The sequence below is a fragment of the Amia ocellicauda genome, chromosome 16 (genome assembly GCF_036373705.1).
Source record: "Amia ocellicauda isolate fAmiCal2 chromosome 16, fAmiCal2.hap1, whole genome shotgun sequence".
Lineage (NCBI taxonomy): Eukaryota > Metazoa > Chordata > Actinopteri > Amiiformes > Amiidae > Amia > Amia ocellicauda.
The window spans coordinates 16,009,582-16,037,528 of record NC_089865.1 but is presented as its reverse complement, the minus strand read 5'-3'; the positions used below and the strand labels follow the sequence as shown (position 1 = coordinate 16,037,528).

The 27,947-nt window shown below is 39.0% G+C and overlaps 1 pseudogene; it reads left to right on the top strand.

Moving 5' to 3' along the window:
* The first annotated feature begins 3 nt into the window (after window positions 1–3).
* Window positions 4–27,881, top strand: LOC136711548 (integrin beta-2-like; annotated as a pseudogene).
* Window positions 27,882–27,947: the final 66 nt, after the last annotated feature.

The window sequence follows — 27,947 nt, the reverse complement described above, 5'->3', positions numbered from 1 at the left end:
CGTAGAATGCTCGGCCCGCCCTCGGGACGTTTTGCATAGGGCGGTTAAAACTGTAACAAATTTTGTTCCCCTGAAAGGAATAAACAATGATTGTAAATATGTAGATAATGATTAAGCTTCTTTGTGCTCACATTATGTATGGATTTCTGTAGTAGGTAAGTGAAATTGACCAGTCTACCCTTGCTTGCCTAAAAGTACATTGAGTGCCAGTGTGACCTGGCTGTAGTTTAAATACTCCCTGCACAGTGGAAAATATGGTGACAGTGCATTGCATGACTTTGTGATAGAACTAAGCACTGGAACTTTCCTTTTTAATGGATATAGTAGCACGAAATAACCTGGTGGAAGTATTTCTGTTGGGTGTCTGTGAAAATTCCTGTCATTTTATTTTATACAACTGATTGCATGATTTTCAACTGCTTACTGCGTTGTAAATGGAATGCTTCAAGATTAAAAAATGTATGAACTTAACCACCTGATGCATGAGTTAGGTTTTCTTGTTTAATTTGCACTCATTACCAATCAGTGTTTTGTCATTCAGGCTTTATTTGAACAATACCACTTAAAACACATGAAATACAGACTATTCAAATTCCAGCTGCCATTTGGGCTGAACTGTAATATTTATTATTAAGAAGTCATCTGCTGCAAGTGGTACATTTGATTACATATTGACATGCGCGAGTAGAGTGCATTTCCAGTGCATTTCTATATAAAATACTTCCGGAGTAATGGTGGGGCCACACTATTTGGCCCTCATTACAAATTGACACTGATCGTCACAACAAGCAGCCTGGTCGGGGCGCGTCCCCGCTACCAATGGTCGTGTAGTGTGAGATGGGCTGCGATGCAATCACTTGCCCTCCGATCCAAACGTAAGCTTGTTGGATCGATTTTATTAAACATGTTTAATATTTATGACTCTATTGGCAACGATCGTGAATGATGACGTGATCATTAGCCAATGAGAGCTGAGCTGATTGAAGAAAAAATAAGCAGGAAGAATAAACATGACAGGAGAATAAGATTTTCATAAGTATTTATTAAAATACTTCAACTCATAGGCGCCGAGTTTTGAAATTCCCGGGGAGGGCTGAGTTACTAAGCCAAAACCCCTACGACCACTGTCAGTTAAAATAATTAGCAATATCGGGGGGGGCTGATGGTGTTTTCTCTGGAAAGAGCGCGGGGGGGTGGGGCCGACGATGTCTTCTCCGGTAAGAGGGAGGTGGCGGCTGATGCTGTTTTCTCTGGTAAGGGGGGGGAGAGTTTTATTTTCTTCCTTGAATGATTAAGTAACTCATTATAATTCCAGGGGGGCTGACCCCCACTTTTTACTGTTCAGGAAATGGTTGTTTCAGGGCAGGTTATTTTAAAATACTATAATACAGGCAAAATAATATTTTCAAATACAAATACCAATTAGTATCTGTAATTGACCGAGGACAGTGCAAAATATCGATCCCTACAATGCGCTGATCATACTGTGAGATGGATATAGCCTGTGTGTTGCTCAGCTACAGCTCTCACACAGAGTAGACTCGCCTCCCCAGCCATGTCTTCATACTCATTGTCTTTTCTCTCCACTTTTTGTGTTTGTCCGCACAGACGGATGCAATTTTATGCAATTTTGCACAGATCTGCAGAAATCCACTGATCCCATTGGTGGAGCAGCGCAGATCTGCACTACACAAATGTGACCTGTAAATGTTCATGTCCGTGTTTGTTTACCTTTTCTCTGGATGGATCACATGTGTTTCTGTGAGATGTGGGGAGTTTAGAGGATGTTTCGTAGATCCCCACAACAAAGGATTTCAGATCAGTCGTGAAGTTGTGTAGTGTGCGCTCCTTCACGACACAAAAGACATACATTTGGTGCAAAATAGTAAAGTGTGAGCTTCCCACCGTTCACAAAATCGGGTTGGATTGTAGAAATCATGTAGTGTGACCCCAAGGCTGGAGAACACAAACCAAACGTGACCGCTAGCACGTGGTCGGTAGCGCATGCGCGAAACTAGTGCACCGGAAGTAGCACTGATGCACCGATGTTTTAAAACCCGTAGATTTCGATTGTAACAGCTCTAAAACGTAAGATAATATGCACTAGCCACACAGACTAGTTCTAGAGAATCTGTATTGGCCTGCAGCGATCTGCACTAGCCATTGGCTAGCGGGCTAGTGTTAAGATCGATCCCTGATCAGCGCGGCTACAGAGGTTAAAACTTACGCCCTCCGCTTACGATATCAAGGCCAGCTGGTCTACTAGTGCAGCAAGGAGCGAGGCCGTAATCTAATTGCACAGTATTTGGCATGGGCAATCGAGCAACTTGTGCGGCCTCCACGCATTATCATGGCAGTAGACCCCTGATCCAACAGAAGTGGGGCCACAGACCCACTGAAACACAACATAATACACAGTCACCTAGTCAACCAAATAGCTGAGCTTAAACCCAAAATATGTATTGCGTGGCAGCAGGAACATTCATGCTGCCTCCACGCAGCACAGGAGCATCCTACTCAACTGAATAGTACAGGGTGGAGAGCTCCACTGTGCTGACAACTTAAAATGCCGTAGAAATGAATTATATAAACCATGGGGGCGCAGGAACCAACTCATGTGCTACTCACGGAACACAGGAGCAGTTGACGCCTGCTGATTAGACCAGCTAACGCAGGGCAACATTAGCTCTACTGTGCTGACAAAGCGGAACACAAGAGCCCACTGAAGTGCTTACTGCTGAAGACAGCAGCAGCGGTCTCTTGCTCTATGGCACACAGCCAGAGCGGGCCACAGACCTGCTGACCAAGGAACTATATACACAGCGAGGCAGCAAACAACTTGAGTGCCATCAGCTGGGAATACCGGCAGTGAGCTCCAGTCTACACAATCTAGAATGGAGCCACAGTCCTGCTGTTTACACATGTTATATATACATAGCAGGGTACAGGCCAGACACTGGCACCACTGCAACACAATGCAATAATGAACAAACTATATACAGTGCAGCCAGGCAATTTACTTGGAGGCCGCATGATAGACCCTGGGAACACATCGACAGGCTGTCAGGAAGTCCAGGAGCAGTTCGCATGGGTGCTCAACTGGAAGGCATAGTCCGGTGGAAGGGAAAGACATGGTTCAAATAGCTCCATCAGGACGCGCTTAACAGGGGCAGACTGGGAGAGGAAATCAGGAGCCAGAGCCCATGGGCTACTGGGGCTTGACTGCAGCTTACACTGGATTCCCAATGGACGAAACTGGTCCCATCACATCCAACCTGTAGAACCGGACAAATGTAAGCGGCGAAGCCTAAGCTGCAGCCTCACAAATGTCTGCCAAAGGGGTGCCTTGAAAAAGGGCCCACGATGTGGCAACGTCTCGAGTTGAGTGGGCCACCAGGTGTTCAGACACCGGGTCCCAGTGGCCTCATAGGCCATGGTAATATTGTTCACAATCCAATGGGAGAGGCGCTGCTTTGAAAGCGCCTGGCCCTGTGTCCGTGCCCCATAAGAACCAAACCATTTTTCTGATTGCGGAAAGTCATTAGTGTGTTTCAAATAGCACCTGACGGTCCGCACAGGGCAGAGCAGGTATAGCTGACTCTCTTGCTCCGAAGAGAAGGGAGGAGGATGAAAAGCCATCAACTCAATAGACCTGTTGACATGCAACACCAACCAGACCCAACCTTGTTGTTGCAGGACAGAACACTGTATATTCTAAACACCAGGTGATGGATAAAAGAGCCGCATAGGCCCATAGGCTTAACCACACCATGTGTGCCGGGGTTTCCGGGGACACCGAGTGACGGGGGGTCCAGGGTCCTAGGGAACCGAGGGTAGTAGGCCATCAGCTGAAGTGGGGCCTAAAACTGAGGTCTGCACACACGGATGAGGAGGCATAGCAGAGCTCGATCCCAGCAAGCTGTTATCGTTCTCTCCTGTCTGGTCTGCATAAAAGTGCCTCTACCTCAAAACTTTTCAAAGACTGTTCTTGAGATTGCCTCTTGAACCTCTTCCGTGCAGCTATTCACAATTAAATCCTTTGGATTGAAAATACATCTCTGTGACACAGTGACACAATTGTCATCATTTTGGTTCGGTACACCACCACAATGGATTTTAATGGAAACCAAGATGTGCTTTAAGTGTATACTTTCAACTTAAATTTGAGAGTACGGTGTAAGAATTACACCCATTTTTATATGTGGTCCCCCCAATTGTAGGGGCTCAAAAATAAATGGACAAACTAACATAATAATTAATTAAATTGTGAGTTTCAATACTTGGTTGCAAATCCTTTGCAGTCAATGGCTGCCTGAAGTCTGGAACCCAGATGCTGTGTTTCTTCCCTGGTGATGCTCTGCCAGGCCTGCACTGTAGCTGTCTTTAGTTCCTGCTTGTTCTTGGGGCGTTTCCTTTCAATTCCATTGTAGTGGCGTACAGAGCCAAAATTGTGATGACAATTGTGTCACTGTCCAAATATTTATGGACCTAACTGTACACTTTCCTGATGATAGCAAGCTGGGGACAAATTCTTGAATATTATGTAATCATCTAAGTGCATAACTGGAAAACTAAACTGCTCAAACTGCACAACAGCTGCTTGTATCAAAGCTACCAAGGAGATAAATAGATTTTTCTTCTGTATGGGTAAGATTTTTTCTGTACGGAAGAGCATTAGGGCCACTTAAGAGAGAGAAAAAATATATATATATTGAGAAAAAAATTCAAAACGTTTGAGAAAAAAAGTCAAAAGTTTTGAGATTTAAAGTCCAAATTAACTTTTGAGAAAAAAAGTCAAAAGTTTTGAGATTTAAAGTCGAAATAACCTTTTGAGAAAAAAAGTTGAAAGTTTTGAGATTTAAATGCGAAATAAACTTTTGAGGAAAAAAGTTGAAAGTTCAGGTTCAAACACAACAGCATCGATAAGGGGACTGGGTAAAACGCGAAATGGGTTCTAGATGAGGAGAAGGTTATCGTGAAGTTACAAAGACTGTATAGAGCTGTATTGAACTGAAATGTAGGTATAAAAGGGATTTATTGATGTCTAAATTACTGCACTCAACAGCATTATGCAGTAGTGGTTAGGGCTCTTGACTCATTATTTAAAGGTTGTGGGTTCAAATCCTGGGTGGTGTAGTGTTGTTGTACCCTTGAGCAAGGCACTTCACTTAGATTACTCCAGTAAAATGCCCAGCTGTATAAATGGGTACAAATGTAAGTCACCCTGGATAAGAGCATCTGCTAAATGACAAATAATGTAATATAATGAAAAGTATGCCTCAGAACGCTAATAAGCCTTATTAATTGCTCGAATGGACAAATATTGTAAACTATTTTGGGTGTATGTTTCCAGTTCCAAAAATAACTCCCCAGCAAAAAACTACTGTACCTTAAAAAGGACTATAATGATTTTGGGGAGTTGTCTTTTCAATATTAGAAAGCAACCCTTGGAAAGCTAACAACCCAATCTAAGACACAAACTTGTGGCATTGGGGAAACTTATTTGGTTGTCTCTTCCCAGTCCAACAAATGGCTCTTTTTGGATTGCATTTTTTAAAAGATACATGGATTAAAATGTAATTCACCATTAGTCTCACAAGATACATGTATGGTATGAAGAAGTCTGTTTAGTTTTATTTTGGGGGGGTGGGTTTCTTGTCTGTTATTAGAATCTGTCTGAAAGATATACGTATTTTTAAAGACTGACATTTTACAATTACTTATTAAATTAGATTTTTGTAATCATAATATTGTAACAGTTGTTAACTATACGATTTTGCTTTTAAGCAAACATCTCTGCTATTTTTCATCAGTAATATGCCAATACCATCCGTAGAGAGACGCGCTGACCTGAGTCACAGACAAAGGGGTTGAGATGCAGTGAAAAGCATTGACTGAAACATTTCACCCAGCGGGCCAGTTAATACAGAAAGATAAGGGCATCTGCTAAGGAATAAATGCTATTACAGAGGGTAAAAATATATGCTTTTATGGTGTTTATGGTGTTTATTAAGCTTTGTAAGAGAATTTGATATGCTTGGTTTTTCAGTCAATCTAAATAAATAGTTGAACTGAAAACTCATAGGTCAATAGGTTTCTCTTTTAAGATTCTTTTTAGAGGGAAGATGCAGTCAAGTCACAGATGCAATCATTTATTTGTGACAAAAATAGAAAACTAATATCATTCAATTATACTACTGAAAATAAGTATTATTAATCTTCTGCTGGATTACAGAAAGAAACAGATATTACAAGTCAGTCTGGTCAGGCTGTGTTGCTCTCTCTCTTCTTCCTGCTCTTCTTCTTGTCGTCGTCTCCGTATTATTCCGTCTCCATCTTCTCTTCTAACTTCTCTTTGTTCCCCTTTATAAGGTTTCACTTTAACCAATCACATTTTGGCAGCACAACAACATGAGAAGGGTGCGTGATAAAAATGTAACTTAAAAGTGGGGGTCTTTGGAATTTGGCTAGGAGGCGATCAGAGGGCAGGTACCCTGGACTTTGTACTCGTGCTCAAGGACTTGAAAAAAAGGAAATCTGTTTCCTATACCAAACCAGATAGCATAGAATTTTCCATAGAAAAATACATTCTAACAAATAATAATCTTACAGTTTACAAGCTAAAGGCTGGGGAAACCTATTGTTTTTTCTCAGACTATTATTACTATTATTTTCTCTTCTACCCAAACCTTCGTGGCACACTTATGAAAACACATACAGTACTGTGCAAAAGTTTTAGGCAGGTGTGAAAAAATGCTGTAAAGTAAGAATGCTTTCAAAAATAGACGTTAATAGATTATATTTATCAATTAACTAAATGCAAAGTGAGTGAACAGAAGAAAAATCGACATCAAATCAATATTTAGTGTGACCACCCTTTGCATTCAAAACAGCATCAATTCTTCTAGGTACACTTGCACAAAGTCAAGGAGAGGATGCATGTAACAGACTGGAAAAGGGAAGGTTATGTGGATAAAGAGCTAGAAGCGTTAAAACAGTGGACAAGAGATCGTGAAACTGCTCCGCTGCCTCTGATGTTTGAATGTCACGACTGGGACAGTGCTCTATAGGTGAAGCATAGTAAAACTGTAATGACTCTGACTATGACGGAGTACAGCAGAATCATATTTAGGAAAACACGTTATGCCAGACAAATTAACTTTTTTCACGATGCTAAACCTTTTTTTATTGATCCTGAGGATGAAAATGAATATGTTACCAAAATTGATTTCTATGCCTGGGACAGGGCGAAAATGAAAACGGTCATAAAATAAATTGATGAGGGTTTTGAGATCTTGAGAAAACAGGAAAAAATATGTGCTGGTAAAATGGGTGGGGTGGCCTGAAAAGTTCAATAGCTTGGTTTTGGTTAGTGCGGTGCGGGATATACATGTGAAAGAGCATGGAGGCCCTTTCATTATGTGTCATGAAGATGGAAGAGGGTGGATTCTATGTGACGCTGCCTAGTAAGGCTTCCCTCGACATTTATCCTAACAATACCATTTCTAGTTTTCCATCAAGTTTGTAAAACTTATAGAACTGCAGGGGACCTGGGAAGTGGGGTTCTCGGAAATACAGTACCCCCACACTTGGGCTGTAGTATGCAATGAAGACTCTGTCTTTTCAATTTTGGATGTCGGAGTTAAAAAACAGTGGACTTTCATATTACAAGACGGCTATTATGAAAATAATGAAAAATTATTAGAAGAGATGAACAAACAGATTTCTGGAGGGAAACACCCTGTCAGATTACATTACAGTTCGATTAAAAATAAAGTTTACACCGCACCGACGATAAGAATTAAAACCTGCGGTAACCTAGGCCAGATTTTAGGGTTTAATGCCAACAAAGAGGAGGAATTTAAGGACATAATAGCCCCATCAGGATTTTACACCCTTTATGTCTACACAGACATCATTTCACACCAGAGGGTGGGGGATAGTTATGTCCCCCTTTTAAGAAATATACATATTAAGGGTAAAAACAATGATGTTGTCACAATTAAGCCACACTATGTACCTGTCTCCAAGACTCATTTTGACAATATTACGATCAAAGTGAAATCGGATCAGAATATTGACATCCCCTTCCTTTTTGGTAAGGTTTGGTAAGCAAACTACATATTTGACCTGTGAAACATTGTGTACACAGTTAAAATGACTGTCATGAGGGGTTATGTTGATCCTAAAGATGTGAACTATTGTAAACTATTACAAAATGCAGGCCGGGAACAGTTTGCCCGGGTTCGCTGGAGCTAATGTGATGTATGGGAGCAGAATAGGTGGACTCTTTCGCGATCTTTTCAGGATGGCTATGCCTCTTCTCAGGAGAGGCCTCTCACCCGACGACACGACGACACCCTCCTGGAGGGCGGAGAGTGGTAGCTAACAAAAGACAAAGACTTACTTATTCAGCGGCAGACCATAGCAGAACTCGGAAGAGTAGGCAGCAGAATAAGAAGGCCATTAAAAGAAAACCTAAAAGATAACCTAAAAGAAAGTCAAGAACTTGTTTGGGATATATTTTTTGATCATGGCTTTTGTATACAACATGTTGGAAGAATGTGTGAAATCAGAACTGGATCTGTTTATGGTCCTTTACACACAAACGAGCAGGGCCGCCATCAGGATTTATGGACAGGGGGACAACATTTTCCAAATTGGGCCCCCTCATCCACGGAGGGTGGGGTGCGACAGACTTTGACTGTGCGGAGTGCTTGTATTCTGTCCGTGGTGCTCATTGCCAACCTGGATACGAAAAACTATTCTAACTATAGTCTAATAAAGAACATTGTCTTACTCTTAATTCTTTTTATTTTATTTACTTATTTTTGGCAAAAAAAAACAGAAACCCCTACTTCCCATGGCACTGCCCTCATCCACACCTACTCCAGCACCGTCCACCACCACCACCCACCCATCATTTACTAAATAATTGCTTTTAAAAAATATATTATTTTTTTAAAGAATGTTGTTTCTAGAGCAACAACAGTAATGTTAACAATAGCTAAGTCACTATATAAACTCAATAATATCTCACTGGAAACAGATCTAAAATGTCAATAAAATAATTGTATCCAATGGCTGTGAAGAAAGCAGGGAAGGCTGTCATTACGGGGCTGTGCTTGATGTCAAGTGCAAGTGGACCTGTCACCATCTTTGCTGCCTATGTAATGCCAGGGAAAATTGCGATGTTTATTTTTTTAAGTTAGACAGACGTCATATGAAAATTTTAGACTACTTCTCAGCATTGGGAACGTGTCCCACATTGTCCCACACAATCATACTCTTTGTCCCACATTTGGTTTGTTGGGATCTGGTCGACCTAGTGTGTGTGGAGCTCAGCCCAACACAGAGCAGAGAGGTTGCAGCTGCGTGATTATCAGTGACACCAACACGTTAAAAAGAACCGTAACGTCAGAGCTTATCAATACTACGGTCTGTAATAATTTAGCACCAGGGCCTGTTTAATACCGGGTTTTGGTACCCATCCCTACTTATAAGGGCAGTGAAGCAGTGTTGTTTTTCTTATCTAGTGAAGTGAACGTGCTAATGTTACTAAAGGTTACGCCAGTGAGCTGAAGTTATATTTGCTAGTCTTCCTTGCTCCTCACTTTCACCATGTTCAGCCTCGCCTGTCATACCGGGTGCTTTATGCTTGGCAAGAAATGTGGCCATTGCTTTTCTACGTCTTTGATTTACTTTTCCTGTCTGTCTCCTGGCTTTTCTTTTTTGAGCCTCTGATTTTTGCCTTTGCTGAGGCATTTTGACTTGCTAGTCATTCCCGCTTCACAGGAGCTGCACAATGAATGGCACAGCGTGTGTTCCGCACATCTGACTGGACAAGTGTTTCAACCGCACCATTTTCACAATAACAGCAGGGGGATGGGGTATCAGATGACAAGTTGAAATGTGTTTTAATAATAACAATACATTTATTTATCATGTAAATACATATACATTCTATTTTCAGTGATATAAGTCAGTAAGTAAATTGTTGTGCTTGTTCCCATTTAAGGGTCAACCATAGACCTTTGCATGGGCCCCCCTGGGCCTTGGGCCTGGGGTCATCTGTACCCTTTGACCCCCACTGACGGCAGGCCTGCAAACAAGTATTGATAAAAGTATCTATCTGGAGATTCCGCCTCTTTCGGCCATTTCAGAAGCCGCCCCTCTGGAATTTTTCATAGCCGGTAATGGTGAAGATTATTTAGATTTGAATAACCCCTTATTTTACTCCCAAAGTGGGGGTTATTAACTACCCGGTGGCCACCATCTTCTTGCAAGTGCACGTAACGCTGGGGGGTAGACTGATAAGTCAAAGCAATAATACATACCCCTATAGAGCGCTGATGGAGTGTATTCTTAATTATAGCGAGGAGACTCTAAACAAATAGTTCAGCCCCAGGCTGTTTGCCAAAGAAACACCAACCACCATGGATGTCAAGGCTTTTTGGCCATGTTCATTCTGACATTTTTTCAAGAAATAGTTATGCTCAATGGGGTTATTAAGATAAAAATTATTCGAAACAAAAATGATTTTTGTCTGACGAGCGATGATGATGAAAAATATAAATTCATTATTTTATCGCCCTTGCTGTTTGTTAAAAAGATGTCCGTTTCACCGGCGGTTAAACTAGGCAACACACAGGCTCTAATGACGGCTAACGCCAAGTACCCCATTGAAAGAGTCTATGTGAAAGTACACAGCATCGCCGCAGGTACTGTCGTTATGAATCAGGACAACCTCTTCCTCGGACAGCTCCCAAAACACGTCATTATCGGGCTGGTGGACAATGATGCATTTACAGGGTCTTATGCCAAGAATCCGTTTAATTTTAAACATTATAAGGCAGGATTTATAGTTATCTATGTTGATGGCAGGCAGGTCCCTGCCAAGCCTTTTCAACCTGATTTTGAAAATGGTTCCGCGGTCCGCGAATATTGCAGTCTAGTTCTCGCTACAGGGAGACATCTGAAGGACCAGCTGCTAATAAACTGCGCTGAATACGGTTACACTTTGTATGCCTTCAACCTAACCCCCCATGAAGAGTGCGGGCAGCATTTCTCGCTGGTGAAATCAGGAAACATGAGGCTGGAAATACGTTTTAAACAACCCCTAGCCGGTACTGTAAATATGGTTGTGTACACTGTGTTTGACAACATTATAGAAGTGAATCAGAGAAAGAATGTGCTCTATGATTATTATTAACCATGAACACCAGAGAGCTCACGGCTCTCATGAACTGTAACCCCTACACTAAGAAGCTGTTTCACGGAGTCTATGCCTGCGATCACTTACCTGAATTGAAGCTAAAGAACTTACCCTGAAACCATGCCCAGAGAGCACTGGCTGACCATTTAACTGATGGAAGATCATCACTGAGAATTGTATTCATTTTCCAGCGACGATAAACAACTTTTTAATAAACAATTGTAAAGAACTGGTTTCGGACCAAGGCGCTGTATGGTCTGGAAATTGCAGACAATATGGTATTCATGTTCAGTCATGTACAATATGCCCACAGCCCCATCTCTCGGAGTAATGAAATAAAGGCCTCACTCACCCTCAGAACGCGTTCTTTTCCGAAAATACACAGTCCGGTCTGGATTTGTAATCTGTTAAAAATAGAAAAGAAAATAAAAAGCTGTCCGTATAGATCCATAATTTAATGTGACACATCTTGGCGAGATATTACATGTATAAAATGAAGAGTATAACCTACTCGGCTCAGCGTTTGAAGTGCTGGGTCTTTCGTCATCTAATGTTGGGAACAAATCTGAAAGTAAATACGATAATATGAAAATAAATATACATACATTAATAACAAGTATAATTAATATGTTTATTTAATACTTTATTAAATGAGTCTTACCTGTATTAACTGATTCGTTCGGGCTCTCTGTAATCCTGCAGATACACAGTGCTTGTTAGAAACATTGGGCTGTGGCAAAGATAATATTTTATAAAATATATAAATAAATAATACCTAGTGTAAAAGGCTCCTGAGACGTTTGAAAATCATCGATTCCTATAAGAATTTAAACATTTAAATACATTTTAAATATTATATTAAATAATATTATATTCAAATATTAATTACATTTCAAATATTATATTTCTTAAATATGTTTTTAAATGTAACACATTTGAATTACACACTTTGTGAACAGGTGTACTGCTGTCTAAACACTTTGCAATTATATTTCTTTCAAATTTTGAGAAGGTTAGTCTCCGCTCTACGTGTCCGGTCATCTTAACAGCACTTGTCTTATTTGGACCGGAAACAGCATGTATGACCAAATGGACTTTATCTCACCCACAGACCCGCATTTAAATAACATGCTTTGTGTACGTGTGTGACGTCGGCATATTCACGTCACCTTTTCGTTCACGAACTTGAAACTTATTTTCTTATCTTTTAACACACAGCAGCTGTATCGTGTACCCTTAATTCCAAAAAGCTTTGCAGTAGCCATCGTTCCTAAATTAAATCGACACCATGGTTTTATATATTCGTACAACCTAATGGTTAAGATTAATGTTTATATGTCGATAGCCTTATAAGTACAGGTTTCAAACATCGTTTCGGATAGAATCCTTTATTAAATTATTATGTTAAGTTGTATTGTATTGTGTATAAGTTTTTTTAATAAATACTAGTAACTAGACAACAGCTCGTTCTCATCAGAATCTGAGACTTTGAGATAAGAGCCCCGGCAGTCCTGTATTCAAACACAAACACACACACACACACACACACACGCACATTTTATGATCATTGTACTTATTCAAGCTTTATATTAACCTTTTCTTTAAATAAGATGTTTTGATATTGTCTGTAACTCTGGAAATTCATTTTACTGCGTAGTAGTAGATTATGTTGCTTTATATTATTTATTTGGTTTTCCATTTCTTGTCATTTCATCTATGTTCAGGATATCTGGGCACATATGTTTTACACCATCTCTTGGTGAGAAGACCCCTTCTAAAACAGCCGAGATCTCAAGATATTTCTCATTATTACTAAGTAGCTCCGTGTGAAGAAATTACTTATTTAATAAAGTTTCTCTTTTCTTTCTTTCTTTCATTCTTTCTTTCCTGATTTATTTTTCATTCTTTATATATGTTGTTATTTCTTATTATTTTAACATTTTATACTTGGCCGGTTGAGATCTGGGTCTTTGGACGTTCCTAATACAATCTGTTTGGGGAAAATTACTTGTTCCTCTTAAACGTCCCACAGTTCCCACCACGTCTACAGATTGCTATCTCTCGGCACATTCCGCTCTAAATGGGACTTGGAACATCACCTCAAAAGGTTACAAAAGGCTTAGACATCTCCTCACCATCCCCCTAGCTCAAAAAGCATCACACCAATATAACCCTTGTCCATTTGAAAGCGATAACCCCTTTGACCCTGTTGAAGAGACAGCCTCACAGCTCTCGCATAGGGACAAATATCTATTTTACTAATTAATCAGTCTGGCATAACCTCTTTTGGAGGGTTTGAAAAACAGTTGAAGACCCCCACTACCCTGTACATTCCTTCGGTGGCCTGTCAACTCCACCCTAATATTATAATTTCAGTGGCCTGTCAACTCTACCCACAAATATTATAATGGCAGGGGCCCCACCTCCGCCCACAAATATGCTAATTATTCAGTGACGCAGTACACGCCCCGTAGGAAGGGGCACTCGAAGTTCAACTGAAGTTCAAGGTCAAAGGTCAAATCCCCATTGCCCCCCTTGCCCTAAAGCACCCTATATCACTTCTTGAGCTATTCAATATGGGTCTGTACATTGCATTTCACCCCCCTTTGTCTGAGTCACAATCCTTTTTTTTCTGGAATTGCACAAATACACGAGCCAGCAGTGAAAACGTGTATTTGTTCATATATTGGAATATAAATATAAATAAACAGAATAAGTAGATATGTACAGAGCATTATGCTTTAAAAGCAACATAATTCTTATAGTTGTGTAATATTATTACTCGAATTAAAACTCTAACACGTTATATTAACTCGTTATTAAGACAAGTAATATTACATTAGTGCGTTGGTTTGTAGTGGCTCCAAACAAAAAAGCTGTGAAAAGAACTGAATTCTTGCTTGTTCTATAAAAGCATTGTAAAATGGCCTGTACAATATTATTGATACCCTTTAGAAGTTATATGAAATAATTATATTGTAGTGATACCTCAAGCAGACCATTCTCTTTCAATTAGTATCACAGGTGTCTTTAATCGCATAATCACTCATTCATCCAGTTTAAATGGAGAAAAATACTCACTCTGCTGTTTTGCGTCACTGTGTGTTTTACACTGAACATGGAAAAGAGAAGGAAAACCAGAGAGTTGTCTGAGGAGGTTAGAAAGAAGGTAATAGCCAAGCATGGTCAACATAAAGGCTACAAGACCATCTCTAAAGACCCTGTTCTTCCTGTGAGCACTGTTGCCAATATTAATAAGATGTTTAAGGCCCATGGGACTGTAGCCAACATCTCTGAATGTGGCCGCAAGAGGAAAATTGACCCAAGAATGAAGAGAAGGATGTTTGAATGATGGAGAAAGAACCAAGGAAAGCTTTAAAACCGATCCAAGCCGACGTTCAAGCTCAAGATGCAACAGTTACTATTCGCACCTACGTCACTGTGTGTAATGAAAATGGGATCCATGCTGAAGACCCAGGAAGACCCCACTTCTAAGAGAGAAACACAAAAAAGCCTGACTGGAGTTTGTCAAAATGCATGTGGACAAGCCACATTCCTTCTAGGACAATGTCCTTTGGACAGACAAAACAAAAGTAGAGCTTTTTGGTAAATCACAACAACTCCATGTTTACAGGGGAAAACAATGACGCTTTCAAAGTAAAGAACACTTTCCCTACCATGAAAAATATAGAGGAGGCTCAGTGATGTTTTGGGGTTGCTTTGCTGCCTCTGGCACTGGGTGCCTTGAATCTGTGCAGGGCACAATTCAATCAGAAGGCATTTTGAAGCAAAACTTACAGCCCAGTGTCAGAAAGCTCAGTTGCAGGTCATGGGTGTAACATCAACCCGTTTTTCTTTACCAAAACAAGGTTTGTTAAATTGTTGGGTCCAGATAGTGTATTGCTTCCACCACCTTTTTTTATACCAGTATGGTCTGGTTACTAAATACCATGGAAGTATAAAATAACTGGAGTTGACCAAGGGATCAATACAAGAAAAATAATACTTTATATAAAATCATAAGAAGTTAAAAGTGTACACTCCATAAACAGAATAGCAGCAGGTTCAATAAAATGCACAATGTTTGCACAGGTATATTTCACTTTATATTACATAATATTAAGTAAAATAATATTACAAACAACCAATAAAATTCAAACTTCAATTATAACACTACACGGTGTAAATCACAATACCACACAACTGTCAATGACCACATCTATGCAATATAAATAACTAAAACTGTGCACACATACATACAATTAATTAATACAAAATAATTCATTTTAAAAATTTGCCTGTGAAGGCTTGTGCAATTACATTGATACCTATTGCAACCTGTAAAACACAAAATAATAAACAAAGATCTAAAACCAATTTGCCGGGTGAGAGGGGTGGAGAACACTGCTTTTCAAGGGGAGGATGGGTATGCTTACGTGTCTCCAACAGTTATTGTCACGGCAGAAGATTTATTTGTAATTCTGCGCTTCCTGTATCTCTGCTTAGTTTTGCAAACGCCCGGTTTGTTTGCTAGCCTCAGCTTCTCGCTGTCTGCTCTCACGCCCCCCGAAGAGTCTGGAGCCTCATCATTTATACATCAACTAATTAGCATAATTCACATTTTCACATGCTATTAATAATAACAATTAAATGGTAAAGGGACACCCCGCAGTGATTACATGGGTCCTCCAGCAGGATAATGACCCGAAACATGCCTCAAAAGGCACCCAAGAATGGATGAGAAGAAAACATTGGACCGTTTCAGTGGCCTTCTATGAGTCCTGATCTTAGTCCCATGGAACATCTGTGAAAAAGAGCTGAAACTCGCAGTTGGGAAAAGGCACCCATCAAACCTGAGATAACTCTAGCAGTTTGCTCAATAAGAGTGGGCCAAACTACCAGTCGAGAAGTGTAGAAATCTCATTCAGAGCTACAGACAGCACTTGATTGCAGTTATTGTCTCCAAAGGCTGTGGAACAAAATATTAGGTCCCAATATTTTTGTCTGTGCCATCTTAATTTGTTTTACTATGTAAAGTAATATGTTACGTCATAAATCAAAAGCAAAGTTTCTGTTCTATTGAATGTGAAATAAAGAAGGGTGGATACCAAATACTTTTGTCAATTTCTACTTGCTTATTGACTTATTCTGTTACAGAATACAGATATTGTTAATCAACTATTATCCAAATTAAAGAAAGAGGAGAAACATTACAATTAGATCAGAAAGAACTAAAGACATATCTGCAGGTTCAAGCAGTAACAGGTTCCAGTGGTGATGATGTCACAAAAAATAAGTTTACCTAAGAAATAATTTGAACCAGCCAATAGTGTAAGGCACTTCATGATGTAGACCTCATGTCATTTAAGGGAAGGTTCACAATAGCGCCATTATAGTAAATTAGAACATGTTTTTTAATGTATTTTTATTAACACCCTAGAGTAATATCACCCTTATTATCTCCACTAAAGGCTTTTAAAATATTTTATAGGCCTTATTAGACTCTTAGTGGTTTACGGATTCCTGAGTGTTGCGGTGTAGACATTGTGCCCTACACTTTATTATTTTTGTTACTGTTTTAACTGTGAATTAGATGTGACTGCTTAACCTGAAAAAAAAAGAACTTAGTTACCTTGTGTATGGTGTTCTGGGGATCGGCAAAACCTGTGGGGTGAGGAGAGTAGTGTGCTAGACACAGGCAGTAGTCAGCCAGCTTAGATGTCAACTGTGACACCTCTATAAAACTGAGGTGTCACAGTTGGGTACATGTTGGCTGATTTAATCAATTTTGCTCTCATGTTATCCAGTACAAACCTAAATATTGTATGAGTTTGAAAAGGTTTGCTTATATGAGAAAAGGGGAGTGCTGACATCCATATTCAATGCACAATACAGAATTGATATTGATGCCTGGTTTTAGGCACTGGAATGTTAAACCACTTAGAATATAACATGAGGAAATTGTGTATGATCACTCTATTCAGTATTGGTTTTATCATAGTTCAACGTGCTTAATTACTGCATTATTATATGTGCATTTATCTTTCAGGAGATGGACTGTAAGTTTCACCTTTTGTTGGAGGTGGCATTGACACTGATGCAACTAAGTGAGTTTAAATTTACAGCAGTCTATCTCTGCTTTAATGATAGAGGACTATCAACTGCTACACAAATTATAAGTACTGAATAGCATTCATGATGTATAATTACAGTATTTCAAATTCAGACATAAGAATATTACCTTTTAAAAGGTAATACCGAGCTGTAACATGTTCTCAGTCCCAAGTTCTTCAGCTATGTGTACAATGTGTACTAATAACATTTTTTTACACAGTGGAACAAGTCAATAGGTTAAACATCAGTTCCTTGTGTAAACCAGTGTTCCCGGTCTCACACACACAGGTAGTCAACCTGGCACCTGTAAATAAGAAAGGAAAGAAGGCACTGTTAATGTATACTCTTTTCAGCTTTCAGTTTATTCTGAGCTGTTGGTACAGCTTTCCCCTTATTCATAAATTGCTGTGTTCCCTGCTGGTCAGACTTAGCAATACAGTGGAAATTAGTTTCAGATCTTATCAATGAAGAAATAGCAAATAAAATACCAATAATACATTTTCAAATGAGAGGGGTATTGTTTACTACAAATTACATGTTCTGTTACAACATAGTATTTATACTTAGCTACACAAGCATGTTGATAAACAAACGAAAACGCAATTTTCAGAATTTGTTCACCAGTGTGAAACTTCCTCTCCCTTTTCTTAAATTCTATCATATTTAAAATGAAAGTAGTAATGCAACTCATCACCTGTAAACTCTCAAGCTGTTTACATACATATTTCCTCAAGTATTTTCATCCTTCTATTATGTTCAGATCATTCCCAGTATGGGTGTCCCAGAGTGAATGTGATCTGTAATGATGTTTTTACATAATGTAATTACTGGCCTGGTTATATGATTTACATGCTTTTATCATGGTTATATAATGTAATTACAGTGCAGTGTACCTGTATTTTGAAATGTATACCAGTTGACAAGTTTGGTGTTTCTTGTAAGTAGTCACAGGTTTATTATAAATTGTCCAAATTTGTTTTTATACATGCATTTATACATACCTAAAGAAATAAAAACCTTTTCTAAAATTCCAAAGAGAGGAACCATGCTCAGTCATTTAATTTCCTACTGTCTTGCTTCAGACCCCTCCTCCCAGGAATGCTCAAAAGTCAATGTGAACAACTGTAATGACTGCATCACATCTGGGGCGTTCTGCACCTGGTGTAAAGCTCTGGTAAGAACCTTTAGATCCTGCGTTCCTTTCCAAAATATATCCAAAAACCTTCCTTATATTGCCTAAAATTAATATGAAAATGAAAGTTAAAGAAAGGGCCAGAGGCGGCTTCTGCTCTAAAATCCCCACCACACAAGCTACAATCAGAAATACCTGAATTAAAAATCAATGTACTTCTTTATATAATGTCACTTCCCATCATGAATACACAGCGACTCCTGTTTAGGATAATAACATAAAGGTCATGAATACATTTTCTGAATGATTCTGCTACCATTCTTTCAAATACATTGTGTAATCTATTATATACCCTTACATTCAGGGTTATTACTGAGTCTGACAGCAAAAAAGGTAAAACTGTGCTTTTGCTTTTCTAATGACAGAACTTTACCAAACCTGGAGAGCCCGGCTCAGCCCGCTGTGACACTAAGGCAAAGCTGGAGGAGAGGGGCTGTAAAACATCAGACATTATTAATCCTAAGGGTTTTGATGCTGCAGAAAAGGATGTTCCTCTGCAAGGGGGCAGCTCCCCCATTCAGCTGAAACCTCAAGCTGTCCGGCTGGAATTAAGACGTAGTGAGTATTTGATTAATTTATTTTAGTTTTGGGTAACACGTCATGTTATGGTGTCATAATAGATGATTAATAATTGGTTTATAAAACAGTTAAGAACCATTAATAGCTCCCAAAACACTATTTTGTTTTATTATAAAAATGTAAACTGCATTGAACTATTAATGGTAATTGTTTTATTAAGCTTGTATATCTCCATGATTAATACACTGCTTATATAAAATCAGCCCTTGCTAAATTATAATCCACACAGGAGGGAGGGGTGGGGTTGCAGTGGAGGGGCTGTGATTGGATCAAATTGGAGAGTTTGCAGGGTTTCAGTGATTGGTCATTTCTCTGTCTCTGGTGGGGGTTTGAAATGAGGCAGAGGGAGCTCAACAGACAGTGTTGGCAGGGTACAATAATGCAGACCTGTGTTTACACAGAAGGAGGTATTGTTCTGTGTTAAATCTTCTTGAAGACAGTAGTCAACCATATTATGTCCATAAAAAACTCGAAGAAGATCTCTATAGTAACTATGCTTTGTCTGTGATCCGGTATCCAATCCATTATCAAGGGTTCTAAAAGTTTTATGTTTTTATAACGTGCTTCTTGTTCGTATTTTGGAAGATGATAGAAAAATATGTCTTGCAGCACCTAATTGTAAAATCTACAGAATGCCCTTAAGCATAACCTTTGTGTTGTTTCTTCAGATCAGCCGCACATCTTCCCTCTGACATTCAAGAGGGCAGAAGGCTATCCAGTGGATCTGTATTATCTGATGGACCTCTCCTACTCCATGAAAGATGATCTGAACAACGTGAAGACACTGGGGAGGCAAATATTACTGGCCCTGAAAAAGATCACTTCTAATGCACGTATAGGTAATCATCTTTACTTGATAAAACAAACTGAAAATTGGTCATGGTATGTAATATCGCTGTTGGAGTAAAGGAAGAATATACTATTGTTCTTCATAAGCCATTTTGGTGATCATCAAAATAGTTAGCTAATTTGTATATATTTTCTCACAGAGAAGAATGAAGACCGTTTTAATTATTTAATGTATACAGAAAATTTCACATGTTGGTGGAAAGTTGCATTTATCAAGTATGTGGAATCAAACATCTATCATTTCTATCTATCATCATGAATTTCAACTAGTTTTCTGTGAATGGTAACCAGTACAGCAGGCATACCTTTGAGGCCATTGAAAGTGTTTTTTTACATGGAGATGCAATTTTATTTTGATGTTTTTCCTGTTCACAAAAAAATACCCAAAAGCAAGTAATCAAACAAGCATCTGGTTGTGTTCATTTTTCTTATTGAAACCGGCTTTGTTTGGTCTTTCCAGGATTCGGCTCATTTGTGGATAAAACTGTTCTGCCATACACAAACACCAATCCAGAAAAGCTCCAGAAGCCATGTCCAGTGGAGGAAACCCAGTGCCAGGCAGCATTCGGTTTCAAACACGTGCTGAGCCTGACTAATAACGGAAAACATGTTTAACACTGAGGTTTCTAAGCAATATATCTCAGGAAACCTCGACCCACCTGAGGGAGGTCTGGATGCCATCATGCAGGCTGCAGTCTGTGAGGTAGGCATGCTTAACTGAATATATTTCACAGAACTGTGCTAACCGATCACTTCTATCACAGATGTAAACAAGTATATGTTGATTTTAATGATTAATTTCAGGAGACTTGTAGTTACTCTCATTACGTATTAATTGGCAACAGCAAATTGAATATGCCAATTATACAATATGTGATTTAAAGTGCTGTGAGAATTCAATTATTAGACATTATTAAAATAAATCAATAGTATGGTTAATTAATTGTATACCTTTATATTTGTAAATGACTGAAATGTGTAATGACGTTATTTATGTCTCAATTTTCCAAAACTGTAACTGGGGATTTCATAGATACACAAGTTATGTTATTTGTTAAAGTAGACTGCATTAGCTGTGTGGTTCCCAATATCATCCTTCACTGTTTATACAGTTACTGAGAAGTTACTCAGTTTGCTCAGTTTCCTCAGTTTCCAGTGCGACTCTGTACTTTGTGTCGTTTAACTTACAGCGTGAGATCGGCTGGGGGAATAATACTCGTCTATTAGTCTACACTACTGATGATGGATTCCACATGGCTGGAGATGGGAAACTGGGTGCCATTCTTAAACCCAATGATGGGGAATGCCATCTGATAGGGAATCAGTACTCCAAAAGCAATGAACTGGTGCGTACAATGAAATTAAATAATTCTGGAAGTGTTGGTTATATTCTTGAGTATATGGCAGTTTTCTTAATATACTACAGCATAGAAAATAGTTGTCATTTATTCATAATTTTGTTTAAATAATGGATGCAAAAACTGAAGAAAACAAGTAACAGCATGAAGCCTTTCATTGAGATTATATAAAACCATTTTTTTTATATTCAAAGGGTCGTTGGTATTCAAATCATTCTCAGAGTAGTAGGAGATAAAAAAAAAGTTTAGGCAAAAAAATGTCTTAATTAAATGTAAGCATGCATGAACATTTTAATTATATTGGTAAACCCTCATTGACAACATAAACCAAAGTCACTGAGCACACATGTGTCAGAATTGTCCAGTTGCCTGTTTGACAAATGACAGACAGATGCTTCATACATTTTCCAACGGCAGAAATAAATCACTACCTTGAAAAATTAGCAATTAATACAACCACTGGGTTGATCCATTGAAAATGGTGTCAGGACAAGGTATTGTGGCAGTGTGAGAGGCAAGGCCGGGGTCAGGGCGGGTCTTTCAGGGGAGGAGACTGCAAAACCTCTCCTCCAAGACTTCTAACCCCAGAAGTCTGCAGGGCTCCTGATGGCCATAGCCCCGCCCACCACTTCATCTATAAAAGGAAGCAGGAAACGAACCAGTGTGTGCATGCTTGGCTGGGGTAGCAAGGTGCAGAAAGACGGGTGAAGTTGAATGTTGACGGATTCACTGGATTGAGACCCTTTTTCTGAATCTGGACCATTCTCCCTCTTGAACCCCGGACAGTCTAACAACCTCCCACTGGTAACAAACTTGGATTACGAACCTGCCTTATCCCTTTATGCTTCTGTGTGCCTGGTGTTCGGCTCTACCGACCCGGGCATTTACTGTTATTGTTAGTGTTTGTTTTGTAGTTGGGGATTTGTTTAAGTTTAGTTAGTGCTCGGACAGAGCTAGGTTTTGTTTTGCTTTTTGACACTGTGCCTGCCATTAAGGGAAGCAATAAAACAGCAAGCCTGTTTTGTACCCTCTGCCTGCCTCCCTATTGTGTGTTTCAAGACCAGACCCTGCCTACATACAGCCCTTTCTGTGATGGGCCCCCCAACCCGTTACAATATATATACAGTGCATCTGGGAAGTATTCACAGCACTTCACTTTTTCCACATTTTGTTATGTTACAGCCTTATTCCAAAATGGATTAAATTCATTATTTTCCTCAAAATTCTACAAACTATACCCCATAATGACAACGTGAAAGAAGTTTGTTTGAAATCTTTGCAAATGTATTAAACATAAAAAACAAAAAAAAGCACATGTACATAAGTATTCACAGCCTGAGCAAATTCACAGCCTGAGCAAATTGTGATGGCTAGACGACTGGGTCAGAGCATCTCCAAAACTGCAGCTCTTGTGGGGTGTTCCTGGTCTGCAGTGGTCCATACCTATCAAAAGTGGTCCAAAGAAGGAAAAGCGGTGAACTGATGACAGGGTCATGGGCGGCCAAGGCTCATTGATGCACGTAGGGAGCGAAGGCTGGCCCGTGTGGTCCGATCCAACAGACGAGCTACTGTAGCTCAATTTGCTGAAAAAGGTAATGCTGGTTCTGATAGAAAGGTGTCAGAACACACAGTGCATTGCATATGGTAATTGAAATATCTGAATATTCTGTTTCTCAGGACTACCCTTCAGTGGGGCAGCTGGCAAAGAAGTTATCTGAGAAAAACATCCAACCCATCTTCGCTGTTACTGAGAATACAAAACAAGTATATGAGGTAAAGCTGATTTTATAATACCTATAAAATATTATCACACTGGAGATGATTTGGACATAAGCAGACTGCAGAAAATACATCTATTTCATAATTCAAAAAGTGTAGTTAAGCCTTTGTAATTCAAGCTAAACAGTTCTGTTCCCCAAATAAGAGAAGCAATGTGAATTGCAGTATATAAATCCCTGTTAATGCATCTTTGTTATACTCACAGGATCTGACAAAAATGATTCCAAAGTCTGCTGTTGGTGTTCTTTCAAGTGACTCCAGTAATGTTGTAACTCTAATACAACATGCGTATGATGTAAGTACACTTTTCAATTGTTTTTAAAAGCATTTAAATCTAACCATACACAGTACATACTACTAAAAAGATTACACAGTGAAATATGAACCTTTTAAAATAATATGAGCATTAACTGTATAATATCCATAGATAATTGACAATATCAGGCATAATAACTGTAATTATGCAGTACACATTGATGCAATTCAAATATATGTGAGCAAATTAAATTTGATTTATATATCATATATCTGAAATGTATAACTGACTGGTTAAAATATTAATCTATGACCCATAATCAACTGTCATCTTATCATGCAGAGTCTCTCATCAACTGTGATTGTTGGCCACAATCAACTACCAGAGGGTGTCACAGTCACATATACATCTATATGTGGTGATGAAAGACCAACAACTGGCTCACAAGGAAGGTGCAGCAATGTCAAAATCAATCAGGAGGTAAGAAGAAATTCCTTCTGAAAACTCTTCAGAGATACAGTAATCAGGGTCAGGCCGAATAATCACTCTGGTAATTCATGAAGGATCCTCAAAATGTTGAGGACAAATAGACGATGAATATCCTCAAACAAGCACTCTCTCAATTTTTTATATTTATTGGCGATAATTCCACTGAACAAACTAATGAAAAATATGACGTATTTCTTTGTTATTTCTATTTCATTAATATCTGTATCATTAGCATGTTAAATCATTCTTGACCTGTTTATTTATTTTTCAATGTTGTAGATTACTTTTAACGTGACAGTGACAGCTGGGAATTGCATGGGGGAGCAGTCCTTTGAAATCAGACCTCTGGGGTTCACAGAGACAATGGTGGTGAAAATATCAACACGTTGTCAATGTGAATGTGATGAAAACCCAGACTCTCACAAAGATTACTGCACCAACGCTGGAAATGTTATGTGTGGAATCTGCAGGTACTTTTTCTAATACAATACTGAGAGCTTGTACACAGTTGTAACTTGTGAGAGAAATCATAATGAGAGGTCAATGGATCCATCATGCTCACCTGATTGATAGCAGCTTACTGATCCAAGAGCATGACAGAGGAACAGTGTATTCTGTAGACACACCTCTCTCAGTGTAAAGATGACTCCTATTCAACTCTGAATCCACTGGTAAATCATTTCACTGCCCATCTCCTACAGTATATTGGATATTTCATGTTATAATGGGACAAGCATAATCCAGACAGTGTTAAGGATTATACCTTTTCTAGGAAAAGTGTTCATAGCACATGGAGTTGATATGACAAACCTTCCTAACCAGCTTTTTCCAAAGCTATGTTAGCAGCATTGTCAAAATACATTTTTTTGGTTCCTCCACTGATACACTCATTTAAGCAGTAAAATCACTGTTGAAACTAAAGAACTATCTCTGTGCTTCTTTCAAAGTTGTAATGCAGGTTATGTTGGTCAGAAGTGTGAATGTAAAGTTGGACAAAAGACAGAGAGGGATCTGACTCTGGCGTGCCGAAAAGACAATGGCACCATTTGCTCTGGGCTCGGAGACTGTGTGTGCGGCGTCTGCAGCTGCCATGCCAGTGAAGATGGCAGGAAGATCTACGGGAAGTACTGTGAATGTGATGACATGAACTGTGAGCTCCACAGAGGCAAAGTTTGTGGAGGTAGATATATTTTACATAATTTTGTAGATCAGTTGAAAGAGATTGTTCTTGAAGTTGATTGTGAGTCCATATTCTGTTCACAGGAAATGGCAAGTGTGACTGTGGGAAGTGCATCTGTAATGAAGGTTTTCAAGGCTCTGCATGCCAGTGCTCTGTGTCTACTGAGGGCTGCAGGAACTCCAGGGGTGCTGTGTGCAGTGGCAGGGGCAACTGTGAGTGCAATGTGTGTCAGTGCCAATCTGGATACCAGCTTCCCTTCTGTGAAGAGTGCCCAGCCTGCCTATCACCCTGCCCAACATACGTGTAAGAGAACAATGTGAAACATATTTCTAAATGCTGTGCATAAAGGAGGGCACTGTCCAATTTACAGTTAGTTATTTAACAGTAACTGGGTAGGGATCATTAGATAAATGGTATTTATGTTCAAACTATTTAAATATTGTCATTAATTCAATATGTTATGCATTAAGTATAATATAAAAATACATTCTTATGGGTTATTTTTCTGTATAGAAACCAAACCTTGACTGGGAGCACTACTGCTCAGACAAAAGTGTAAAGTATAGATCAAAAGATTGTATTATTGCATAAGATATAATGTTAAAAGATCACCAGCAAATCAGGGTCATAGAAAATCAATTAAGTATTTCACAATCATATTTAATGTGCAAGTACCCTAGCAGTCTTCATTGTTTCAAAGTGTCACATTAAAGATGGGGGACAAAACCTGCCTTCTCATTAGGTTTTACTCTTATTCTTTCAGTCATTGTATTGAATGTCTGGGGTTTGGTACTGGTCCATTTGACAATAACTGCAGTGAAACATGTCAGAAAATCAGTTACACCATCAAGGATGATCTGGGAAGTGTGAAGGTTTGTAAAGAAAAGGACAAGGATAACTGCTGGATGATCTTCAGAATGACGGAACTGGATGGGCAACAACAGTATGCAGCGGAGATCAGAAAGGAAAGAGGTGAGTTTTGTTTATTGTAATTGAGTTGAATTGTACACTTGGTATGGGAGAAGAACATCAAACTCATCACAAGGCTTACATCGACTGGGTTGGAAGCCCAGGTGTGGAGAGTTTCTGGAGAGAGTGTTTGCACAGTCCTTGCTATACAATGTTGGCCCCTGTCCTGCAGAACAATTCCCACCCACCTGCCATCCTTGTACACCAGTGAGATGATTACCTTGGAATCTCCTGCAATGGCAATCTTGTACAGTAGCTGATGATTCCCAAGGGCTGTGACAGCTGTATTTAACCATTTCTTAGAAACCCTGACGTGGTCACATGATCATTTGTTTTACATACACAAGATTGGGAATTGCCACAGACACACAATAGGTGTTCTAGCATTTTTGATAAAAGTCAACATCAGTGGGAGAAGGTCTTGCAATTCAAAAGCATTTCCTTCAGTGCCAGGAAGACCTTTGACTTTGGTGGTTACATGGACAATATATTACTGGGGGAAAAAAGAGAAAAATAATAAAAATGAAAGTGTATTCAAATATCTAACAAGTCTTTCCTAACACATCTGAAAATAGTTAATTTGAGTTAACCCCAAATACATGTACGCTGTTAGTACAAGACGCACAGGACATAAAGCACAGTTCGTTTAAACAAAAGGTATGTAATTTTATTGTTATTTTCATAATTTCTCATTATTATTAGTTATTATACCTGCACATAATTTGGACATTGGTTCATGTTCAGTAGAGTCTTGCTGTTTATTGCCATCAAATGTATATGAGTTCAGTGTGAAGGGGGGTCTGCAGTGATTGTAACGCAGCATGGAAGCACCATAATGTTGCACCTTTCTGTGTTCTCAGAATGCTACAAGACTCCATTAGCTGTGATTGCGGGGGCCACAGTCGGGGGCTTGTTATTGGCTGCGGTTTTGGCTTTGTTGCTTTGGAGGATAATTGTGAAAATACTCAGCAGAAGAGGAAAACATGAAGTTGCGAAAGTGTCAAAGAGAAAGGAGCAAGTGAGTAACACTATTAATGTTTAGTTTTGTTTTGTTGTATCCCCCCAAATAATACAGAATTGTTCACAGTGTCAGCAGCAAAACCTGCAGCAGGGTTTTAGTCTCAGTGAGGGGGACTATATACATTTAAGTGTTAAAATAAACCTATGAAATTATGCATTAATATTCTCATCTTTCTGAAAGCATTCTCTGGTTATTATTTGGTTATATATTATCTTGAATAGGTACAACACTATGGCACCTCAAATAATTACTATGGTCAAAATGAAATTGCTGGAATTCGTATCAACTGGTATGGTGTCTATGGTCTTTAAATCATGATTATTTAAAAATCCCAAGTCGATTGAAGTGTTTTGTAGTCTATGCTATGGTTTCCATAATATGGTATATTTTGTAACATTATATTTGCAGATGGAACCCCAAACCTACAGAAGAAAAGAGTTCATCACTTTGAACCCAGTCACCTGAAGAGAAGATGGGTATCATATACATACATACACACAAAAGATACATAATACTGACCTAATATAATATTTCTGAAGATAGTGTGAATTAATTATTAAAGGCAATTATTACTTATTATTTAGCAGATGCCCTTATCCAGACATTATATTTTAAATAGATATTAAAACATCAGGAGTTTAAGCTTACAACAGTTTTTTAAATATGCAAACATGAAAACAATACACAACAAACTTGAAAATATGAATGGCTTAATCAGTCCCATTGATGTATTGTACACTCACCTAAAGGATTATTAGGAACACCATACTAATACTGTGTTTGACCCCCTTTCGCCTTCAGAACTGCCTTCATTCTACGTGGCATTGATTCAACAAGGTGCTGAAAGCATTCTTTAGAAATGTTGGCCCATATTGATAGGATAGCATCTTGCAGTTGATGGAGATTTGTGGGATGCACATCCAGGGCACGAAGCTCCCGTTCCACC